Genomic DNA, 11,393 nt, shown 5'->3' with positions numbered 1-11,393 from the left:
TCCCACCCCCCGAGAGGGCTCAGGCATTTCCGGTAGCGCCCCCCCTCCCCATGACCTTGCTGAGAGGGCTCAGGAATTTCCGGGAACGCCCCCCCCCCCATCCTGGTAGGGAAATAAGACATTTCCGGGGGTGACCCCTCCCGCCCCCGCTGGCTTTGAGGGCTCAGACATTTCCAGAGCGCCCTCCTGCGAGGAGCCCCCCACAACGCAGCCCTGGCACCAAGGCGAACCGCCTTTGGCCCTTTGAGGGGTGGAAGAAGGGAGCCCGGGAGCTCCCCTACCAGCATTCGCTCTCCTCCCTGCTGCCCCTGGCTCCTCTACCAACTCCCCACCCTCCTGCGTGGGCCTGGCCGACACAACAGGGGTAGGTCATATAAGCTGCCTTCCCTTCACCTAGCTGTGGTCATTTAAATTAGTCTCCTGCCAGTATAAGAGCCTGGCTCCGTAGGTTTGGTAACACCACCTTCAGCAAGGTAGTTATTAGGCCCATGGTTTCTCCGCCCATAGGCTATTAATGGTCCAGTCAGCATGTGGGTGGCATCAGGGCCCAACAGGTAGCATGGATATGAGAGAGCTGCATAAGTGGACCCCAGGGGTGAATAGGTTGTGAGTCATTAGTATAGAGCACTTGTCCTGAAAAAATGACTGTAAAGGGTTAAGCTTAGAGAGTGAGAGGGTGCTCTGTTTGTGAGCAGCCATGTGAGCCAATGGGAAGAGAGAGGGATTTTTTGAACTAATGAGGGGTCTTTGGTGTGGCCTGGAAGAGAAAGAGACAGAGATGTTTAAGCCTGAGTGCCTTTCTACAGTTTAAACAGAACTACAGATACTTGACCCTGGCCACTCATCTATCAGAGTGCTACTGCTTCCTTCCTTTCTTTAAAACCCAGCAGTTAAGTCTGATATGTTATAAAGCTGATCTGCATGTGTTCCAAACCCTTTCACCTTTCCATGTCTCTTTCTCTACCATTGCAGAACAAGGGTGAAACAAAGGTTGCGGCAGGGGCTACTCTTGCAGTTCAAAGACCCAAATCTGTAGAAGCCTTTGGAATCTGGATGAGTAGTAAAACCTGAAGACAGTGCATGACATGTTGTATCTTCCTTCCCCACAAGCAAATACACAGCTAATGGAAGCTGTTTATAAAAAATTAAGATCCAAATCTGTATAATTCCTTAGGCAAAACTCCAGTTGACATAAGTAGGAGTCTTTGCTAAGAAGAGTGCTTAATTAGGCTTTACATCAGTAGAGCTCCATCAATTCTCAGTTTGCCAGTCCTCAAAGCATTAGTAATGCCCAGCATATGTTTTTAATCAAAGATCTTGTCTATTACAACTAGAATAAAGTATCACATTTGATAGGCTTGATCAGATAAGTCTAATTGTCTGTTATTGCTGCCAATATAATATGTATTCTTTATGCAATATTTATTCTTTGTACAATTAAATTAAAATCTCCAGATATCTTGTCAATTTATTGTGCCTTTAACGGACTACATTCTTCTGATATTTAGAGCAGAAGAGTAGCAGATCCAGTTGAGGCATGAAATCAAGAATCCTAAGTCTTGAAATTTGTATGTGCATTAGATAATTTTCACAGTGCCCCAACAGAGAAAATAATGCTTTGAAGAAATCTGGAATTAAAAGGCTTCCTCCCTCCCACTTCCTAAATGAATAAAGTTGTGGGTCTCTGTAGTCAACCTTTGGAACTGACAGAAGCCTTTCCTCCTCACAAGCATGGACAGCTATCTGGTATTCATTACATGAAATTCCAGAGCCACATCCTTCCTCTAATGCAGGGGTGCATAAAGTGGAGCATGGGGGGCATGAAATCTCATGCGGATGGTGACATAGCATGATTGGCTGCTGCAGGTCATCCATCTAATTAAAAATGTTGAAATATACTCCTGTTTTTAGTTATGTGTATTCACATTTATATTCCAATTAATAAAGTTTTTACATTCTATATACTTCTGTTACAGATGCTGAAAAGTTTTTGTTTTTTAATGAACATAACCATAATATACATGAGTTTGGATTATATTGAAGGGAAGAAAAGTGGGGCCTGATGTAAAAAATTTGCTTGCCCCTGCTCTAATGAGCTGGCGTGGGGAGATGACAACTTACCTGGATGGAAATCTGTACAGTACTTCTTCCCCAGGCAGGTTTTCAGATGGGTATGTATCTATGATTTTTCTTCTTAGAAAAATCTGCTCACTCCGTTGAGCCCTGAAAATCTCTAAAAACTGTCACAAGAGGACTGTATACATTTTACAACCAAATTGGAGTTGGAAAGCTTACAGAAAATGAAAATGGACAACAATTTTCAGTTTTCACGTTTCCTTTAAGGCAACTATGCATATTTGAAGATCTCGTCTGCAGATATTTTTTAAATCACTTCCTCTCTCTAAGAGGAAGTTATAAACATAGCTGTATTCTGAAATTTCCTTCCCTTTCCTGTAAGCATGAAGTGACTGCAGGAATTCCCAAGCACCATGTGTAATGGAAGGGAATTTTGCTGCAGTTTTGTGGTTTACTGTGTAAAAGGCAGATTACTGTAACAATGTACAAAAATATATATATTAAAGGAACATTTAGATTGAGGTGACAAACACTTGTGAGTTAGGAAATGCCAGAATATAGTGTACGTATGGAATCATAATTCTGCCTCTTTCTAAGTATGTGTGTAATGCCATTTTTAATAAAAAGTACAGATTTTTTTTCTCACAGGAAGTCAGCCTCATTCATTAGACATGATGGACAGTGCTTAGGGAATGAGGCTACTTTTCAAAATGTCCTGTCCAGGTAGTGGTCGCTGCCTTATTCACTGCACACCATCCAAAAATCCACGGTCAACATAGAATTAATCATTGCTTCGGTGTTTTTTCTAGGACACTTATTGTATAGCATTAATGAACACTTTTCTGCTGCAAGAGAAAAGAACATTATTATCCTCATTTTACTGATGAGGGAACAGAAACAAAGAGACTTGCAGAAGCCACATAGTGAATTGCTAACATAAGATTAGTATTTGGAATTTCCTGGCTGTTAGGTCAATCCTCCAGAGTGCATTGCCTCATTGCACTGCCAGGCATGCTGAACACTGGCTCTTCAGTTGCAGTTGTGAATGCCCAGCACTTACACCAAACAGACCCAAGTGTCTCAGCTTGGTCACCTGTACGATACAGAAAACACTAGTGTGAACACACTTGTGAAAAGTTTGGGTTGAAATGACTGCCCAGCATCACCTAGGAGCTCTGTGGAAAAGGCAGAGAGAAAATTCAGATCTCCAGATAGTCATTCAACTAGTTCAGGCATGATTCACATTATTTCTTTTCTGTAGTCTCTGACAGGTTGGACTTCCCTGGTCCAGCACTCTCTGGACCAGACTGATTCTAGACAAGGGAGTTTTCCAGACCAGGGAAGGTCAATACTGGCCACCAGCCTGCCAGCCCAGCTCAGTACTTGGCTCAGCCATTAGCCTTCTTGTCAGTTCCTTCACTTCGTTGGCCTAGCTAGAATCTGGGCCACAGCAAGGCTCCTAGCTACCAGATCTGCTACTAAACTGAGCTCCCAGGCCCCAGACCTGCTGCTGGCCCTGCTGGGTTCCTGGCCCCCAATGGCCCTGCTTCTGTGCCACAACTGGCTCATGACTACTGGCCTCACTGTGATACTAGGCTCCTGGCTCCAGGACCCCACATCACACCTAGCCCCCAGTCCCCCTGACCTGCTGTGCCAGCCTGCCCAGCTCTCAACCACCAGCCCCAGCAGGGCTGCCAGACCCCTGCTGCTGACCCAGCCAGGAGCTAAGCCTCCAGCTCCCTTGCTGCTGGCCTAGATGAGCTCCCAGCCATCAGCCCTCCACTAGGATTCTCTGATCCAAGACCCATGGGTTGCTGGACCAGAGAGTACCAGTTTTGAGAGGTTCAACCTGCACTATGTTTTTACACACTTTCCAGTTTTGAAATAAATGAGACAACACCCCCTTTGGAGATACAGCAAGTGGGCCAGAATTTGTATGCATTCAAGCCAGAAAACATGCTGAAATTTGTTTTGTTGAAGAATGCAATGTGCATCCAAGCTACCCCAATTCTTATGCTGCTGCAATACATAGGAAGCTTGCTGTGCAGAGTCTTCCTGACAGGAATCAGAGAGGAACTCAACAAATGCCGCCTTCTCTTTCCAGTAATGCAGCCTTCTTTTTCTGTGTGCTCCCCCCGCACCATGGCCTGGGCCCTTTGATTTCAACATGGATGTTTTGTCTATTGTACTGTATAAGCAATTTTTAGTGTTTTAAATGCTTATTAATAAAAAGAGATTTAGTACATAAAATTTGTCAAAACACAGTGCTGCCCTCTTGATATATGCTCTTGGTTTAGAACAGCAAATGCATAATTTGAACCTGCTGTTTAAAGCTGGAATGAAAGCAGCTTAAATTTCTTCCAGGTCTGAGGGTTGGGGTGGGAAGGGGAGCTACAATATTCCAGCACCTATAAGAAGTGTAAGTATGGGGTGGAGTGAAAGGGGCTCAGGGTGAGAGGATGGGTGGGGGGTGCAGGAGTCATGGCACAGGGCTGAGAGTGTATAGGAGTTACATTTGGGGGTGTGAGGAGGGGCTCAGCAGAAGGCTGGTGTGTATGTGGCGAGGTGTAGGAAACAGGGCTGAGGACCTGGGGCAGGGTTCAGGGCAGGGGGCTAGGGTATGTGGAGGGAGTGCAGGGGATAAGGGCATCATGGGGGTGAGGCAGAGCCCCCTGCTCCCAATTCTTATGAATGCTGCTTGCTCTTGCCCTTCTGTCACCGTCAGGGAGCCAGAGGAAAGTGCACAGCATGAGTCATTCGCTCCTCTCCCACTCCCGCACCAGCAAGGAGGGAAAGGAATGCACTATACGTTGGGGTTTGCTCTCCCTTCCTGACGCGTGCGTGCACGCTTGTGTGTGTGTAAATTCAGCCTCCTGGCTCTCCCTAAAGGGTGCCTGGGGGTAACGGGGGCTGGGGCACTCCTGAAGCAGTGTGGGGTGTGGCTTGGTGTGGCAGCCTGAAGAAGACCCCCCTGAAGCCTGGCTCAGTGCATTGCCTGCCTCTCCTGGCAACACAGCACCAGGGCTGGCTCTTATCACAGTGGTGAGCCCCACCCTCACCTCTGGTGTAAAGTATAATTTTATGGTAATAAAGTAGATGTCTGTATAACAAACATTAATAAATATGAATGTAACATAAGCATTATGGTTCATCACAGAAAGATAGCAACATACTCGGCATGCATTATGGAAAGACACAGTACCAGGGCAGGTAAATCAAAAATGTGGACTCTGACTCTCTCCTTTTCACATGGAAGATTGAAGGATTCAGTTTGGTGGCAAGCTCAGAATACTGATTAGTTATCAGGGGAACATTTACCTATACTAAACAGAGATGGGTATGATGCAAAACTTCAGTTGCAAACACACTGAACTTTGGGAAAATTTGAATGAAGCAAGGTCCAAAATTTACCACTCAGCTCCATCAAAAGATGTACACATGGACACCCATCTGGGCTATGTCTTGACTGAATGGGTTGGTGAAACTCAAACTGATGAAAATATTTATGGAAAAGATACATAGACCTGAGCAAATATTAAATCAAAAGTGTTATAGAATTTACTTAAAATCCTGTACAATCTGTTAGCAAAAGAGCTACAAAATGTTTGTAATTTTTTTTTTTGTTTTAAACCTATTAATGTAATTCTAAACCAGGGACAGAATTCTCTGTGCATTTTATAAGACTTTCCCACAATAGTTTACCTCACCACTTTACTTTACAAAGGAGTCTAAACTAGAACAACTTCTCTAACGTTTTATGATTTACCTGACTGAGGACTTGGATCCATATAATGCATGGCTTGAAACAACTGTCACATATGAATTTTATAAAAATATTCCAAAACCCACTTTCTTGTTCTGATCTAAAATCCGTGTATGAACATGTGGGTGGGTCGGGGGGGATGTACACTAGTTTTCAGAGTTTATATCCAACTCTTCTTGCAGCTCAGTCATGTGCCATCTAGTGAGTCAATGAGAAACTGCGTTATCTCTTTTATGAGGTCATAAAAGGGTCTATTAAGAAATATCAGGGGGAAAAGATACATTCCAAATGTCAAACAGAGGCTTGCAAATTCTCTGGTAATGACTTTATATCCATGGGTATCTGCAGCCAAGCCACTACTTACTTTTGCAGATACAAATTTTGGATCTAGAATCCTGCAAATCCTCAGCTATCTGTGGGTACCTGCATTCACGGATGTGGATGTAGCTATCCAGACTGTATTGGAACATGATCCCTTACTCCCACAGGCCTTGGGTGAGAGGCCTATCATGTCCTACAGACAGCTGCCGAACCTCAAGAAAATACTAGCCGCTACACACCATAACACAGAAACACTGACCCAGGCACCTATGCCTGCAACAACCCCCATTGCCAGGTCTGTCATTATAGCTCTGCTAGTGACACCATCATGAGACCTAACTACATCAGCCACACCATGAGGGGCTCGTACACCTACACATCCACTAATGTGATACATGCTATCTTGTGCAAGAAATGCCCCTCTGACATGTACATTGGACAAATTGGATAGGCTCTGTGCCAAAGGATGACTGACATAAATCCAACATCAGGAATTGGAATACACATAAACAGGCAGAGGAACATTTGAACTGCCCTGGACATTCAATAAAGGATTTAAAAGTAGCTAGTCTTCTACAAAAGGATTTTACTGCACGAGTACAGAGGAAGTCATCTGAATTGGAACTCATTTGCAAATTTGATAGTTTTAAATTATGTCTTAAAAGAGATCTCAATTATCTTATATGTTACAAGGGCAATTTCTCCACTTTTGATATTCGCAGGAATAGCACACATCCCACCTAACTTAATTTGCTTCTTTTACTGGTCCTATTAGTAGCACGTACCGCCCCTCCCCCCACCACCACAGTTCCCTCCCCACCGCATATAAACCCAATGGTCTACTCCCAGTCTGAGGCAATGGGTCTTACTCATGAAAGCTCATTGCCTAATAAATAAATTCGTTAGTCTTTAAGGTGCTACAGGACTGCTTGTTATTTGTCACCAGGCGTTAGTAACATCCACTTTGAGCAAAAGAACAACTTTGGAAGCTTCTGTGAGCATTCAGCTTTTTTTTCTTCACTCCGAATACTGGCCATCAGACTGAATACTACTTTCCATTGGACTGTTTGTTCCTGGAAAACATGGCATTAAATTCAACTTATTACAGAACCAACTTCTCATATTTATAAAAGAACCAACATTTTGATTTATGAAATTACATTTTGGGGTCCTGAGAAGCATTCATGGGACTTTTTGATTTATGAAACATGACTGTTCCAGTAGAATTGGCATGTAAGGGTTCTAATTTCTGCAGCTTTTTCCATGCTGCCCTTTCATATGGAATCCAAAACTTTTTTGATCATAAAGAGTAACTTCTCTTGTCTATAGGAAGTGAGGAGGAAGGAAATGTTGGTCAGTAAATGGAACTCAGCTTTCAATATGAGTAAATGTTCCATTGACTTGAGTAACCACGTAGTCCCTTGTCTTTTCATGTCCATTCATTACACTAGCTTTTTTGGGTAATGGCACATGTAACCTGTATGCATAGCTACAGACAGGCAGACTCAAATGTGGGATCTCTGAAGCTTAGTGCAGGAGCCTCTACAGTTTGAGCTAAGAGCCAGCTGCCTCTCAGGTAAGGCTATAGAGGAGACTTGGTGTTTGTGTACATAGTCTAGGGGCCACTACATGGGACATTGAACCATACTCCTACGTGTGGGTTACACTTGTGGGTGGGGACTGTCCTTGTTTCTGTGAGCCACTGAAGTTGCTTTGGGTACTCAATATATAAGGCCAAAAGAAAAGCCATAGTATGTCAGACCCATTGTCCATCTAGCAATGCCAGATGCTTTAGGAGACTAGGTAATCATCAAGTAATCTACCCGTCACCCAGGCCCACCTTTTGGTAACCAGAATGCATGGTAGTGAACTGGCAAAATTCAAAAGCTAAGGCACTCTGTGAGATGGGCAGCTAAAACCTTAAAGTCTGTGCTGCTTAACCATTTGTTTAAAAACCAGTTTCAGGTGCTGGTGTCGGACATGATTATGTGAGAAGCTATTGCTCCCCTCCATCTCCCACCATGACTGATATGTTTGGGTGGGGTACTTCTGCAGTGCTGTCAGGTCTGTGTTTATGCGGTCTCGAACCAGCAATGCAATGTTTTAATAGAGGTCTCTTCCTTGCATTATGTAAGCCCTTGGATGATTCAGAAGCAAGTTTGGTGAGGGCAGGTTACATTTGTTCTAGCAGGCTTTTGACTGAGGCTTTTAACTGGCTTGAATATAATCTTTTATATTGAAGCTCTTATTTGTACTAAGCTCTTATCTTAGGCATAACACAACAAAACAAAGAGGTTGGCCAATTTCCTGTGGCTATGGTGTCAATTATGTTCAAACACTGTCAAGTATTTAAGATGATAGATATCTAAGTGTGTATATGAAAACAAAGCCCTACTACAAACAGCTGCTTATTATGCACATGTACTTTCTTTGTGAGTATCTGGAAGGGAATTTTTTTGCTTGGGCTGCATGTCATTTTTTTTAACCAGTATGTACATACTCTGTTCTTGGTCTCTTGAAATGTATTTTGATTTTTAGATAAACAAAAACAATTCAATAAATGGCCCATCCCAAGGTAAGCAGGGAAATGTTTCTTTTATCCAGAAGGCAGTGTGGTCCACTGAACAGGAGACCGAGTTAAGATTTCTGAGGTCTGACCTGACCAGGGAGGGCTGTACTCTGATGTATTACACAGGATCTCATGCGACATAGACCAAAATGCTCAGACGTTTTAGGTCTCCAGTTGAGTCACAAAAATGAAGTGGCTACTTTTGATAATTTTGGCGCCTATGTTCTAATTTGGTCTTCCTGACAGGGCTTCTTTATGTAACCTTGGCCTCCCCTCTTAATTATTTTCTCTCTGCAAGTAGAACACCATTCACTTGGGGAATCTCAAATGGCTTTAACAAATTATATATAAGCTGTGGTAAAAGGAGACGGAAACTACTCCCGCTGCACGGGCTAAGGAGTGGAATGAACTCTAGCACATCTGTTCTCTGCCCATGTACTTTAATCCTGGAATATAAATGCAGATTAGAAGTGGGGTTGATAGCATTGCCGATTATTAAAGTTGCCCAACACGTCCTATTACAAAACCCTGCTTTACAGTTGCTTACAACTTTGCCAAACTTCAGCCATCTTGGTGGGGCGAACTGTGACATGGTGGGTGTCTGCCTCAGATGGAATTATTTTGGAGAAAATTTCAGCTAGACCGGTTCATTTATTGCTGAGAACAAGGCTAGGCAAATAATCTTGCTTTCTTCATCTTAAAACATGATGGTGACCTTTTCTTTCAGCTGCTCTTGTACACCCATGCTTTGGACCAGGGACCTGATATTTGTCAGGTGATTGGCTTTTGGGGTAGGTACATGGTGTAATTCCAAGTTCACTGATGGGCAAACAGACATAGGATGAGAGCATTGACTTCCAGCTAGGGGATATTGCCAGCAACAACAATCCAGGAGTTTTGAATCCAGAAGTTCTCCCGGTCATAGGATGGTCTCCTTCCCCCACACTTGCTTTTAATTCTGCTGGGAGAAAGGAACACCCTTTGCTCTTGGGGAAGATGTATTCAGGCAATAATGCGTCCTTTTGGAAAAGCACGTCACCAGTGGATTACAATTCCGTGAACCGTTTCTTCCCAGTCCATCTGTGAGAATAGGTGTGATGGTGACATATACACTGATGTAGCACCTCGGCTAGGGCTCATATTGTTGAAACCAAGGGCAGGAAAAGTGCAGCAGCCTCAACAAATCAAAGCTGCACATTGTTACCAGATACTGTACCCTAAAGGCTTATTCTGCAGGGAGCAATTACCACAGAGGTCTGTTGTGGGAACATCAGGAGCAGGAAGTGATTACTATTTAAAAGTCACCAGAAAATGCAGATTTGAGATAGAAACTGCTAAAAGTCTAACTAAGCTTAAGGGAAGTAAATGTTTATAAAAGTGCATTTTTAGAGTAAGGAGTTCAGTCAAAGAGACACAATGCAAATATCCAACCTTCTCCAGTTGCGTTACAAAGATGTCTGCAAGAGAGAAGGTAGCCATCGAGCTGGACAACTGGGAAGATCTAGCAGACGACCACAGCAGATGGAGGCAGGGGTTACACAAGGGCCTTCAGAAGGGCGAGTTGAAGATCAGACAGCTAGCAGAGGAGAAGCGAGCGCACAGAAAGCATAATAAGGACTTGCCAGACACCCACTACATCTGCAAGAGATGCAGCAAGGACTGTCACTGTCGTGTGGGTCTTTATAGTCACAATAGACGCTGTAAATGAAGTCCTCAATTGAAATGTTAAAGGGCGCGATCCATAGTCTATGCAGACTGAAGGATGCCTACTAATCTTATAAATACATATGAAAATATGTTACCTCCTAAAAGTTGTGCCTTCAAGATTTTTGTGGGTTCCTTCCATCATTAGGTTTAAGCCTAGTTCCAGTTGGTACTGACCTCACCCATGTCTGGATTTTCTTCACCGGCTTCTGTACAATTGCAGAAATCACCTCTTGAGAAAAGAACTCTGCCATGTGAGCATCCATTTACTCAGAGATGGAAATAACTTGGTGGTAAATGGAGCTTATTATTGCTAATGTGGTGTTGTGAGTCCCATAAAAATATACATAATGATAAAAAAGCCAAAGAATTATGCCAAAGCAAAACAGTACCTTGTTAGTAAGAAGCAGTCCAATAGCACCTTAGACATTAACAAATTTATTAGGTCATGAGATTTCATGGGGGAAGGTGTGTTTTACCCCTGAAAGCTCATGACCTAAAAATGTGTTAGTCTCAAAGGTGCTACAGGACAGCGTGTTACTTGTGAAGATACAGACTGACACACTACTGCCCCCGCCCCCGAGACTATTTTCCTTGTTAATGCAGGTCAAGAAACTAGAATTATATGTTCACAATTTTGAAGAAGGAATGTTCAGATCAAGGACGATAAAGCCATTGTGGAGAAACTAAATGATTTCTTTGTTTCAGTCTTCACAGCTGAGGATGTTGGGGAGATTCCCAAACCTGCACTGTTTTTTGTGGGAAATGAAAGTGAGGAACTGTCCCAGACTGAAGTGTCATTAGAGGAGTTTTTGGAACAACTAGATAAACTTAATGTTAACAAGTCACCGGGACCGGATGACATTCATCCAAGGGTTCTGAAAGAACACAAATGGGAAATTGCAGAACTGTTAACACTAGTTTGTAACCTGTCCTTTGGATCAGCTTCCATACCTAATG

The 11,393-nt window shown here is 43.3% G+C and overlaps 1 long non-coding RNA gene across 1 annotated transcript; it reads left to right on the top strand.

Annotated features, from left to right (window-relative positions):
* The first annotated feature begins 21 nt into the window (after positions 1 to 21).
* LOC142021218 (uncharacterized) lies at positions 22 to 1,456 on the top strand. The gene is made up of 2 exons (XR_012647623.1): positions 22 to 364; positions 973 to 1,456. It is a non-coding gene; the product is annotated as an uncharacterized LOC142021218 (long non-coding RNA).
* The last annotated feature ends 9,937 nt before the right edge of the window (positions 1,457 to 11,393 follow it).

This window comes from Carettochelys insculpta, chromosome 15 (assembly GCF_033958435.1).
Source record: "Carettochelys insculpta isolate YL-2023 chromosome 15, ASM3395843v1, whole genome shotgun sequence".
In the NCBI taxonomy this organism is placed as follows: domain Eukaryota; kingdom Metazoa; phylum Chordata; order Testudines; family Carettochelyidae; genus Carettochelys; species Carettochelys insculpta.
This window is presented reverse-complemented; position numbering and strand designations above follow the sequence as displayed.